General features: G+C 40.6%; 1 pseudogene; it reads left to right on the top strand.

Moving 5' to 3' along the window:
• LOC143611315 (uncharacterized) overlaps nt 1–6,448 on the top strand; it is a 53,698-nt pseudogene extending 47,250 nt beyond the window's left edge.
• The last annotated feature ends 7,939 nt before the right edge of the window (nt 6,449–14,387 follow it).

Here is a 14,387-nt window from a genome sequence, read left to right as displayed (position 1 = left end):
CTGTGCGGTGGCAAGGAATGGTCGGCCTAAAATGAGCGGGACACTATCATCCTCATTCATATCCAGAATGACAAAGTCCATCGGGAAGATGAACTTGTCGATACGAACAAGCATGTTCTCGACCACCCCTCGCGGGTATTTCACGGAACTCATTCGGGTTGGTCTCGGTTCGCCAAGACCTAACTTACAGAACACAGAATACGACATGAGATTGATGCTGGCCCCAAGGTCGGCCAAAGCATGTCAAACCGTATCGTCGCCTAAGATGCAGGGAATTGTAAAACTCCCAGGATCAGCCATCTTTTCAGGCAACTTGCTCTGCGACACTGCAGAGCATCCAACACTCAATGGAATAGAAGAGACCTAAGCTAGCTTCTCCTTATTTGAAAGAATGTCCTTGAGGAATTTGGCATATTTGGGCATCTGAGTGAGTGCCTCAAGGAAAGGAATGTTCAGGTGAAGCTGTTTGAGAAGTTCAAGGAACTTGGAGTTTTGCTCCTCGTCTCTGTCCGATCGGAGTCTCCCAGGATAAGGCAGTTTGGGTTTGTAGACTCTTAGAGGTGGGTTTGATGATGATGAAGGTTTATCGGCCGGCTTCGTACTCGTTGGAATAGTCTGATGGCGTGCCTTGGCCTGAGGAGGCTCCATCTAGATCTCCTCGTCCACCTGCTCTTCTTCATCAACCGTGGGTGTGACAACTATCGAAGGTCCAGCCTCTTTTTCTCTTCTAACCCCACTTCTAGTAGTCACCGCTTTGGCGAACCCTCTCGGATTTTTCTCAGTATTACTGGGTAGTGAACCTGGTGCTCTCTCGGATAACTGGCTGGCAATCTCTCCGATGTGACGCTAAAGATTAGCTAGAGACGTGGCTTGGTTCTTCAACACAGCATCGTGTTCCGCAAATTTCGCCTCATTTGTCACTCGGTTCCTTTCACCTCGCTTCAACAGCTCAGCCATCATCTCCTCCAGTGAGGCTTTCTTCTCCTCTCGCCCCACTTTAATCTGAACTCTCCTGACCTGAACTTCCCTGCCCGAATAGATTCTCTCGACGCTGGTTTTGGTATTGGGCTTGGTACCCACTTGCTTGTCCCCCACGATAGCTATTCTGATTTCTCCATCCAGTGTTCCCGCTGAAGGCGGGGTTTTGATATCTCAAGGGGTTGTTGACGAAGTCAACCTCCTCCTGGTTGCTACCCGGCTTAACAGGACAGTCAATGGTGTCGCGACCCCCTCGGCAAACCTCACACTTCGCGACGCTCTTATGTAACATCCCGAAATTTCTAAAGTAATATTTAATATATTATTTTGTCGGGTGAAATAAACGAGTTAGTGGAACAGCATAATATGAAGACTTAGTAGGATAATTAGATGGGATTGGATAGGGACCAAAAAGGAAATATGGGCATTCGGTCCATGGGCTTAAGGGAGTATAAATACCCCCTTAAACCCCAATCCTTTCCATTCCATCCATTTATCCATCCTAATCTCTACACACCCCAAAACACGCACGATCCGAACCAATATCCAAAGGCGAGGACCCGAGCTTGTTGGTGCTAGATCGTCGTGACGAACCAAAGCAACAAGACCAGCTCGTGTTCGTAGTTCGACTCATTTACGGTACGTTTATATCGAGAACTTGTTCGTTTAGGTTTGGATTAGTATAGAAATGATAGATCTGTGTTTGTATGGTAAAAACGAATCCAACAAAGCTAAACTTACTGAAAATGGTTATGATTTGATGGGTTAATCGATTGATAAAAAGAACCCGTAACCTATATGCCTAAATCGCACCCTTTAAACATCGATGTTAGGTCGATTTGATGGTTGGGGTTTGTAGGCGCTGGTCAGACGATTCCGTGGATACCTAAATCGAGTTATTTGGTTAAGAAACGAAGGATTTAAGAGCGAACAGTACCTGCAGCTGATGAACTTCGCCTGCAAGCTAAGTTCGCCTGATGAACTTCGCCTGCAAAGCTAAGTTCGCCTGATGACAACTTCGCCTAAAGCTGAGTTCGCCTGATGACAACTTCGCCTAAAGCTGAGTTCGCCTGATGACAACTTCGCCTAAAGCTGAGTTCGCCTGATGACAACTTCGCCTAAAGCTGAGTTCGCCTGATGACAACTTCGCCTAAAGCTGAGTTCGCCTGATGACAACTTCGCCTAAAGCTAAGTTCGCCTAAGGTTTAACTTCGGCTAAAGTTAAGTTCGCTTAGAAAATAAATTAAAAACCTAATGGAAAATGTGTTAAGACAGTTATTGTAAATAAAATTTTTCCAAGCTGACCTGGCAGCTCGACCCCAGCCAGGGGCTCTGCCCCTTGGACCCTGCTAGGGTCTGCCGCCCCTAGACCCCGCTGCCAGGGGCGCTGCCCCCGAACCCCCATTCGTTGTGGGTCATATAAAGATAGAAATACAACATGAGTAGTAGTAGTTAATTGATACATGTAAATATTATACAGTTAGCCGTGCACAGCTCAAGAAGGGAATAACTATTAACGGAGAGCGTAACAGGATTCAGGTGAGTTTCTAGCCCCATTTCCTTGTTATGTTTTCGGGGCTGTGTGCATACTCGATGTGAAGTGTGAATACACTTACCTTAAGTGGTAAGTGTATGCTATAGATGTTATACGAGGTAGCTATTATATAATACTTGTTGGTGCGTGAACGATCTTCGGATATTGCACGCATCGCCAAGGATAGTGATTGCCAAGTGGTTATTAGTGTGTATGAATGCTATGATGTGACTTGCTTATTATGTAAATGATACGAAGCGTGTTGTAGACAAGTAGAGGTAGAGCGTGTTAGAAGTGGCAAGAGTGTAGTAAAAGTGTTAGTGGCATGACGATAGTACGTGGTAGGGTAAGCCTATACGTGACTACGTCATTAAAGTGGCAAAGTGGCATAACGTTATACGTTATTAAAGTGGCAAAGTGGCATAACGTTATACGTTATTAAAGTAGCAAAGTGGCAAGGTGGTAGGTGTAAATAAGAGGCTAAGTGGTAAGGTAAGCAGGTTAGATAGTGGACTATGTGTCTTCGGATACGTATATGATGCATGTAGTGGTTGTATGATAAGTTGCTTGATTAACTAGAACTCACTCAGCGTAGCTGACTTTTAGTATGCACGCAGGTGATCAGACCAAAGAACTAGCATGAGGATGGCACATGGCATGGATTGAACGGCTGGCATCTTAAGATGGAAGAAAAGATGTTTTAAATATAATGATTTGTTTTATAATATCAAAGAAGAGATTGAATGCTTTGTAACGAATGCTTCAAGTAAACGTTTCCGCGAAAGTTTTAATGAACTCTGATTTGTAAGAACTGTGTTTATGAGTAAATCCGACGCTAAAGTAAGGCTACCGGGTTCGGGGCCTTACATCTTAACAGTAAGATCTCTAACGAGTTTATTCAAAGCATCTATCTGCGCCTACATGTTAGTGTTCGAATCGACCTGAAGTACTCCTCTTGATGACTTGGAATAATTTCTGCCCCCGTGCCCCTCGTAGCTCGTTGCTAAATCATCAAAAAGGACGACGCATTCATCGGGATCTTTGTTCTTAAGGAGGCAACGGCGCCAAAAACTTGATGTGCGAATATATATATAAATAAAGCACGAATCGCAACTAAGCTTTAAAAAACCAAACAATCTATCCTAGTTCACACAAACGGCAAGTGTACCGGTCGCGTAAAGCAAAGATGAATAAAGTCCGGATATCGAACTCGAAGACACGTGAGAACGGCTCAGATTATAAACCCCAATCCAAGTCCTACCTTAATAACTAATTGTTTTTATAATTTTTTATTTTAACTTAATTAATTTAACTAACTTACTTAAATTAACAAAACTAATGACAAAACTTAAAAGAACTTAGCGGCACTTACGGAGCTTTCAAATATGATGAAGGTGAACCACCTAGGTAAGGTATCTTGACGACTATCACGACGCTCGGGTGACAACGAACACATAAAATCGGGTTCTAAAGATGATCTCACTAGACAATAATAAGGGAAAATAGACCCCCACGGTCAGTTTTACTAAACACCCCTAAAAATGTCTAGAAAAGAAGATAAAGCACAGTTGATTTTCTAAGTACCCAATTGATTTATTACTTGGTCCGTATCAAAATCACAAATTCCTCTAAGACCCGTAATCCTAACAAACCTAGGGAATAATGGGTAATTCAATATTAAAGATTAAATAATTCAGCTTACAAATTAACCTAATCAGCGGCTAGAAAACCGCATGTGGTCTCACAACGGCTAACTAAATCGACTAGACCAAAGAGATAAACCAACTCCTAATGTCTTGGTCCAACTAAAAGGAGATGAACTATTGAGATAAACAACTCTAACCAATCAAACCCTATGGCGACGTCTACCATAAACAACCAAAAACACCAAGTAATTAGTCTAACATGCAATCCTAAACCAAACACAAAACTAATTCATGCAAAGATAAAATCACACGGGGTTTAATTAATATAATATTGAACAAACTCAATAGCAATCATAGAATAAAATCATAATAATATGAATTTGACAATAGAAAATCTATTATATGCTCGTTAGTCAACCCAAAATAATTATCAACACATCGTCAATCAACCAAACCTAGGTAGTTCTAATGATCTTAGCCGAGCATGATGAAAGAGCAGTAGCAAATATCAATAATAATGATCGTCATGTGTTTAAAAATCAGATTACAATTTATGTTTAAATAATGAAATCAAAACTAAACTCACAACTTTGGATGGAATCTTTTTTCTGCTTTGATGTATCTCGTTTGCTGCTCTCAAGAATTATAATAATATTCTGCCCAAAGAAAACCCTCCTTGGTTGTGTCTTTCAATAATATTCCAGCCGCCGAATATATATTTTGCCCTCCCTTCTGCGCTGTCCTCTCAATCTTTTTATATTTAGTGATGTCCTCCTTTTTAAATTAATTTCTCCCCAAGATATATTAACCGACACTCTTATGTTAATCGTCTCTCTTTCAAAACCCAACAAGGCCGGCCCACCTCAAGTCAAATAATGATAATCACCAACACTCTATTCCAATTATTTTAAATTCTTTGCTATGGTCCAACAACTAGTTGCATTCCTGTTTGTCACAAATAAATATAAAATAAATAAGTAGGAACCACACAAAATTAAACCATATAGTTGACTTATGTTTATTTGAAGTGTACAGCATTAAATCCAAACATATTCTCATTAACTCATATTGTAATTTACTTGGAAGTCACTATATATCATACCCAAATATAACCAAAAAGAAAATAATGCAAACTAGACAATCTTGTATAACGCATCGACATAATATGAGTAAATAAAATCAACCGATTAGTAGTCTTTGTTGCTAAGTATTTACTCATTTTTTAGCTTGTGGTTACTAAAAATCTTTAAATTCATATACGAACCACTTTAGACTTATATTTAATAAAAACCAATTCAAAATCAATTAAAACTGTAGGAAATATTTATATTATAATATGTATACTTTAAATCACATCAACCACGCCAAAAAGAAAGGCAAACCAAATTACCGAAACTATGCCGTCACCCACCCATCACAACCTCAATCTCAATCCCAAGCACTCCAAAACCGAAAACCGTATTCCAGCCCGCACCCATTATGTAACACTTGTCAATGTCATCACCCCTCCTACTCTGCTTGCCGCCATTGCACAAAGTGTAACCGCTATGGTCACATTAGCAACGTGTGTCGGGAAGCCTCCGTGGGCAACCCGCTCCACCAAGGTTTGCCCCTTCCAACCAAAATCGTCCCGCTCCTTTTGCTCAAAATCCTCCTCCTCTTCAACCTACAGCTTGTTTCAATTGTGGAGACCCAAATCATTTCCGCAATGCTTGTCCTCGACTTGCTTTTGTTTACCAAGCTCAAATCATTCTCACACCCTACTATCAAACCCAAGCCTCCCAAGTTCAAACCTACCAACCTCAAATCCCGCAACTCTTGGCTCCTCCCGTTCAACCGCTCCAAGACATGCAAGCCCTTCCTCCCCCACCGCACCCGCAAGCAATGCAAGCTCTCCCCCTTCCTCCAGCTCAACAAGTCAACCATGGCAACCAAGGGTGTGCCTTTAGGATGAATGCCAACCAAGCTCAAGTTGCCAACGATGTCGTGAATCAGTTAAACACAAAGTTTAACTTCACTGTCACGGCTCGTAACCCTAACAAGAAGATCGAGTTCGATTAAATCCAGACTCCGTTTCAATCGACTCAGACCGAGTCGATGTCGGTGACAGAACGATTCAGCTAAAATCATATCTGAAGAACAAGTCAATGTCGATGTCACTGACAGAATGATAATAATAAGTTGAAATCAGAATTGAAGAATAAGAAGAGTATACCGTTGACGATTCAGCTGGATACGAAAGTGAAGGTGAAGATTGGAAGCTTGAAGACTAAGAAGGTGCCGATTAGAGAATTTTTTTTCAAAGTGGTGTTTATTCACAAAAAAAAGGAAAATGGGGAAAGTAAAAAAAAGGAAAATGGTGTATCCGCTGCTTCCAGCAGTTGTAACATCCCGTTTTTCGAGTTTCGGTTAATAAAAGGATACATGAGTTATTATGAGTCGGTCTAGTGTTGGGTTAAATGGACATGGGTTATGGACTTGGGTTATGAAGGAAGGAAGGAAAGACCATGGGCTTAAGCCCATGATCCATAATTATATAAGTCATAATTACCCATTTAATTTCATTCACACATTTTCCATACATCACCAAAACACACACTTAAGCTCTCTCTAGTTTCTCTCCTTTCTCTAGCCGATCCAAGATAGAAAACCGATCCCGATCCAAGGTAATGATAGTATGATGTTGTATGAGCTTAAACCCGTTAGATATGATCACGAAACGACGATCCGACTAGGGGTGTTCACGAGCCGAGCCGAGCTCGAACCAAAGCTGGCTCGTGCTCGGCTCGAATTTTGAACCAGTTGGCTCGGCTCGAGCTCGAATTCGAAATCGAGCTAAAAACCGGAGCTCGAGTTCGGCTCGGTTTTAAAACGAGCCAGCTCGGCTTGATTCGAACTGGCTCGAAATACGAAAAAATAATGCAAGTTTTAAACTTAATAGCTTAACTTAACATATAATATTTAATTTAATAAACCATATGCAAAAAAAGTTCAGCCAAATAGATAGATGTTCAAATCAAGTCCATATATAAGAGATAAATATATAATGGTAAATATATACATATATATATACATTATTAATTATATATATATATAACCACTGAGCCACGAGCTGAGCCGACCATGGCTCGGGCTCGGCTCGTTTCGAAACCGAGCCAAGTCGAGCCGAGCCGTTTTTGTTCGAGCTTTTTTCGAGCCGAGCTTTTTTCGAGCGAACCACGAGCCGCGAGCTTTTTGAACAGCCCTAGAGCTGACACCGTTAGAGTCACGAGATCCGGGTGGAATCGTGTGTAAACCGAACCTAAGATGAGCTTAGGGGTCACCCTAGCTCAGATCTAGATCGAACGGGACGAAAAACGGAGAAAACGATGGAGAAATAAGCTGGATATCGTTTTTTCCGGCGAGATCCCAGTTTTTCGGCAAAGGCGGCGCCGGAAAGTGGTACGAGGTTAGAGGAATGTCAGAGAATGTTCTTACATTCTCTAACGTAACCCTAGTTCGTCAACGGGAAGTTAACGAACTAGGGGTGATTCGCCAAGTGTGTAAGGCCCCGTTACCGGTAGCCCTACTTTAACGTTGGATTTACTCATAAACACAGTTCATAATATCAGAGTTAATAAAAACATTCACGGAATAATATAAAAGTCAACCATTCATTACAAACATCCATAACTTGTCTTTCAAAAACATAACATAAAGCATAGTATTTCAAACATCACGACATATCTCCAGATGCCAGCCTCTTCGAATCCTGCCATGTGTCTTCCTCAAGCCAACTGCCTCAGTCGAGTAGCCTGCGTGCATACTAAAAGTCAGCTACGCTGAGTGAGTTCTAGTTAATCATACAACATTCAATACATTCATAACTACGTACTTCCATACGTACTTTATACTTTCGTAATTCGTTCATAATATACATACATACCTTCAAACTCTATTCTAAATTCTACTTTACTTTATTCTATTCTGCCTCGGATTTTATTAGGGTCTGGTCCCTTTTTCTGCCTTGATGTTGGTGCATTTTGTGACCGTCGCTATGCAATTCTGATCAGCGGAAACGAAGTACGAAGTTAGAACAACTTCACCATAGGCGAAGTTATAACAACTTCGCCATAGGCGAAGTTGTAACAACTTCTGCCATAGGCGAAGTTAGAACAACTTCGCCATAGGCGAAGTTATAATAACTTCGCCTACTGGCCCAAGCCCAAGCCCGCGAAGTTGTTTTGTGTCATGTTTAGGTTTGAGTATCCAGAAAATTAGAGTATTGTGTGTTCAGTTCAAGTAGCTAGAGAGAAACAGAGAGGCATAGTCGTGTGGGACGGCCCGAGGTAGAGTTCGCCTCGGGTCGGCCGTGTCTTTGTTTTTGTTCGTTTTGTAACATGGTTTGGTTATGATATAAAAGATCTGCAGATGTGTTTATCCCATTCGTGTGTTTGTTCGTGTATGTGTTTGTGTGTAATTGTGTTCTTCGTCTTCTACACCATTAAACGAGTCTAGGAGGATTCCGCACTCCTAGACCTCGTGCGGATCTCGTATAGATCGGCGACACCCCGGGGGAACTTACAAGTGGTATCAAAGCCTTAGGCTCTTATGCTATGGTTCGAGATCTGCGTTTTGGTGTTTCTGGCACGTTTCTGATGCGTTTTTGGCCGAACAGCCGCCGCAGGCGAAGTTATTGGGTTCAGGCGAAGTTGTCGCTTAAATTTTGTGGTTTAAGCGAAGTTACTGACAACTTCGCCTAACATGTTAGGCGAAGTTGTCGTATGATATATATGTTTAGCTGCGGCTAGGTTTGCAATAAGTTTGTTAAGTACGTGTAATCAGTGATTGACAAATCACGTGTTATTAGTTGCAATACAACGTGTTCTTTGTTTATTGTAACGTGTGTTTGCTTGTGTTTAACGTATATCAATTCTACGCTCGTATCGTCTTACGTAGGGATTCCGCACCTACGTAGAACGAGATATTTCCGTGTAGATCCGGCTGGGAACCTACACTTGAGTATTATTAGGGCTCAGTCCCTTTCTGCCTTGAGATTTATAAAGGGCTCAGTCCCTTTTCTGCCTCGGATGTTATTAGGGTCCGGTCCCTGTCTACCTTGAGTAATATTAGGGCTCAGTCCCTTTCCTCTGTACCTGTTTATCCCTTACATTCATTCATAACATGCATACGTATCATTCGTACATTATACATAACATTATACCTTGACAGTACGTGCAATATCCGAAGATCGTTCACGTACTGACAAGCAATCATTCATACCTTATATACATATCATTCATATCTTCAACTATCACCCGACGGTACATGCAATATCCGAAGATCGTTCATGTACCGACAAGCAATCATTTATACATAATCATATAAGGCATACACTTACCACTTAAGGTAAGTGTTATTAACTAATCACGTCGAGTATGCACACAGCCGAAAACATAACAAGGAAAGGGGCTAGAAACTCACCTGAAGTCGGTTACGTTCACCGCTAATAGTTATTCCTTTCTTCAGTTGGGCACGGCTAACTGTATAATAATTACATGCATTAATTAACTATCACTACTCATCTCGCGTTTCTAGTCTAATTATAACCCTCAACTAACGGGGGTCCGGGGGCAGCGCCCCTAGCAGCGGGGTCTAGAGGCGGCAGCCCCTAGCAGGGTCCAAGGGGCAGAGCCCCTGGCTGGGGTCGGTGAATTTTGAATCATTAATTAATCACATTTTCCATTAGCATTTTGAATCATTAATTAATTTGCTACTTAAAAGTTCAAGGGTTAATGTGTAATTATTTCATTCCTTACCAAGTCCAGGGACTGTTCTTATCATTTATTAAACTTATAATTCGTTACTGGTTCATAACGAATTGGCTTATCTTAGCAAACTGGTTTCTGTAGCGAATTGAACCCTTTAACGAACTGGACTCCATAACGAATCAGTCCATGGCGAACCAGTCCATATAACGATATATTCCATTTAATTCGTTATCTCCTCTAACGAACTGGCTATAGAGAACCAATTGTAATTCGCTACCTTTTTCCCTTAACGAAACGGATACGAACTAAAGCTAGTTCGTTATATTTCCTTTAACGAATCACTAGCGAATCAACTCCGATTCGTTAACCTTCCGTTAGCGAACTAGGGTTAGGTCAGGGAATGTCAGAACATTCCCTGACATATCTTACCTCGTACCTAACTTTCCGACGCCGCCGCCGGAGAGCCGCCGGAAAATCGCGGATTCGCCGGAAAAATGAGTTTTAACTCGTTTTTCGCCGTTTTTCGTCCCGTTCGATCCAGATCTGAGCTAGGGTGACCCCTAAGCTCATCATAGGTTCGGTTTATACCCGATTCCATCCGGATCTCGTGATTTAAACGGTTTAACGGTGTCGACTCGTCGTTTCTTGATTATATTTAACGGGTTTAAGCTCATACAATATCATATTATCATACCTTGGATCGGGATCGGTTCTTCTTCTATGATTCGACTAGAGAGAGAGAGCTTAAGTGTGTGTTTTGGTGGTGTATGGAATATGTGTGAAATGAGTAATAAATGGGTAATTAAGGTTTATATAATTATGGATCATGGGCTTAAGCCCATGGTCCTTTCCTCTTTCATTCATAACCCAAGTCCATAACCCATATCCATTTAACCCAACACTAGCCCAACTCCTAATAACCCATACTTTCATTTATTAACCGAAACCCGAAAAACGAGATGTTACAAAGTGGTTCGTTAAAGAAAGTCTAACAAACCACACTTATTTGGTGTTCAATTCGTTAAGGGAAAAAGATGACGAATCACCCTTGATTCGTTATTCGTTAATGGAGGTCGTTACGTGGACTGATTCGCTACCTGAACTGATTCGTCCAAGGACCAATTCGTTATAAGGTCCAATTCGTTTAAATAACCAGTTCGTTAAAGGGTTCAATTCACTATGAGAACCAATTCGTTATGATAACCCAATTCGTTAAAGAGTCAATTAACGAACTAGAAGTTTAATGGAATTACAGAATGGTCCCTGTACTTAGAAAAAGAATGATTTAATTACAAAGAAGCCCTTGGACTTTTAAGTTAGCAAATTAATTAATGATTCAAAATTTTAATGGAAAATGTGTTAAGACAGTTAATAAAAATAAAAATTTTCCAAGCTGACCTGGCAGCTCGACCCCAGCCAGGGGCTCTGCCACTTGGACCCCGTTAGGGGCTGCCCCCTGGTGATTCGCCAAGTGGTTCATTAAATAAAGTCTAACGAACCAGACTTATTTCACCAGGGGTGATTCGCCAAGTGGTTCATTAAATAAAGTCTAACGAACCAGACTTATTTCGCGCCCTGGCGGCGGGGTTCTGGGGGCTCTGCCCTGGACCCCCCGTTCGTTGAGGGTTATAATTAAACTAGAAATACGATATGGGTAGCGATGGATAAATGATACGTGAAATTGTTATACAGTTAGTCGTGCATGACGTGAGGTCGAAGACTCAATCAAAAATAAACCGATTACAACTATTAGATAGCGGTAAGTGGGTATCGAACACAGGTAGTTTGTGGAAAATGCGTTACTGGGTAGCTATAAAATTAATCTAAATTAATCTAAGTGCAAAACGTAAATTCAAAGATTTGGTTGTTTGATTTTTTTGATTAACAAAATTAACTAAAACAATAAACAAGTTTTAAACAATATAAGAAAGAATGCTCTCTCCCGATTTCAGGTTTCCAATATTAATCAAGTTAACGCTTATTTGTTGGATAAACTACACGAATATAGTTTGTGAAAATGCAGTTGATTGTGATAAAAGAGGACTAAGTACTTGTGTTGTAAAAACACAAGGTTATCACTCGATAATCAGTTTAATATAATTAACCCTAATTCCCTTCTACTAAATCCCGATTGCCTGTGGCACCAAGAACGGATAGTCAAGAACACGAATTCAAATCATACTAACAATTACAACACAAACTCACAATCACCATAGCAATATATTCACAAGATCAAAAGATTATCTCACAAATAACATAAGCGAATAACAAGTAATCCAATTGAAAACCTTACAATTCGGGAGAGAACATAAAGATGATTTGCCACACATGGTTTGATTCATCATCACATCAATTGGATTATAAGAATGAATCACAAACATCAACTAATGATTAAAATCACCAAAAACTTGTTCTTGGACTCCAAAATTCGTCTCTAAAGTTGTTTAGATGCCAAGATAATCAAAAGACAGCCCAAAACCTCCTAAAATATCCAGAAAAAACGGCAGTTACGACTCCGGACCGTGGCCCACGGTGTGCACCGTGGGTCACGGTGATTTTTGCATAACCTGGACCATGGCCCACGGTTGGACCGTGGGTCACGGTGAGCTCCACGGCCACCGTACCAGCCACGGTATGGTGGCTTCTGTTTGAATCACCACTTTGGAACGTGGCTCACGGTTTGGACCATGGGCCACGGTGGACTTCAACCATACACTATTGTTTTTTCACGTTTTTGACTTCTTTCGCGTCTCCGGTTCCTTAGGTTTCTTCGTTATACACCATAATCGCTCCGGAACCTCTTTTGTACCTACAATTCATCAATAATACCATAGTCATCAAATTCCACCAAATAAACCAATACAAAACATGATAATTACGACTTTAAATCAATTAAGGGTTGTCCCATGGACCACCCGTCAGTGCACAGCTAAATAAGGGAATAACTATTAACGGTGAACGTAACCGCGTTCAGGTGAGTTTCTAGCCCCATTCCTTGTTATGTTTTCGGGGTTTTGTGCATACTCGATGTGATTAGTTAATACACTTACCTTAAGTGGTAAGTGTATGTCTTATATGATTTATGTATGAATGAATGCTTGACGATGCATGAACGATCTTCGGATATTGCATGTACCGTCAAGGGATAGGGTAAAGATATGATCGACATATATATGATGTATAAATGATACATGAACGTATGGAAGTTATAATTATGAATGTATAAAAAGGTACGAAAGGTATAGTTAGAAGAGGGAACCAACCCTAATAATATCGGCGAATGTAGGGAACGGACCCTAATAATATCGGCAAATGTAGGGAACCGACCCTATTAATATCGGCGAATGTAGGGAACCGACCCTAATAGTATCGGCGAATGTAGGGAACCGACCCTAATAATATCGGCGAAGTTTATAGGGCGGAATGCTCTTTAAAACGTATATGTATGAATAAAATTATGTATTTAAGTATGGACGACGGGATGAAAGTACGGGTGTACTTAAGTATGTAAGTAAAAATGAAGGTATGTACCTTCGGGTATATATCTAAGTATGTGAATGTATTGTAGTCTGATTAACTAGAACTCACTCAGCGTAGCTGACTTTTAGTATGCACGCAGGTGAGTAGGATGAGACAGCTGGCTTGAGCGGGGACACGTGGCAGAAGAAAAAGAGTCTGGCATCTGAAGACTTGTTATGTTTAATAAGTTATGTTTTGATTTTGAAAGACAAAATGAATGTTCTAAGACATGTTATGGATTATTATTGTAATGTTATGAAAGATTTATATTCCACGTAAAGTTTTAATTAACTCTGATTTCTAGAACTGTGTTTATGAGTAAATCCATCATCTAATGTAGGGCACCAAGAACGGGGCCTTACAACATTGGATTAGGAAGAACAAGTTTGAAAATCAAGTAGGATCCGCCATTGGCAATGGCGGATCAATCATTGGGACCCAATATGTCACTGCCAATGGCGGATTAAGAAGAACAAGTTTACAACCCCGTTTTTGTTCTGTTTTCTTCCGTTAACTTCAAACCCCCATCTAACTAAATTTTGTTTTTTACCTACTAATTATTACCCAACTAACTTTAATGTTTTACCTACCCTACACATGCATAAATCACAAGGGTTGTCATCTATATAGAAACATGCATGCCATACACATGCATAACTTTAAAGTCTCACCTACCTACCCAACCAACTAACATCAATGTCTTCAACATTATTGATGCACCCCTGCTTCCTACCATCAAGACCCGTACATCACATGCACAAAGTTGCCATGAACATGAGGAAGAAGACGAGCAATAATTCAAACCAGAAAAAAAATAATTTTTATCCTAATCCGCTGCCACCAATAGCGGATTATGGGTTTTTATTTTTTCTTCCTAATCCGCTTCCTCCAATAGCGGATTAAGGGTTTTTATTTTCTTCCTAATCCACCATTGGCAGGAGCGAATTAGGGTTTATTTTT

Source organism: Bidens hawaiensis, unplaced genomic scaffold (genome assembly GCF_021521415.1).
Source record: "Bidens hawaiensis isolate Kalapana, Puna unplaced genomic scaffold, B.hawaiensis_p1.1 tig00000237_1, whole genome shotgun sequence".
NCBI lineage: Eukaryota > Viridiplantae > Streptophyta > Magnoliopsida > Asterales > Asteraceae > Bidens > Bidens hawaiensis.
This window is presented reverse-complemented; position numbering and strand designations above follow the sequence as displayed.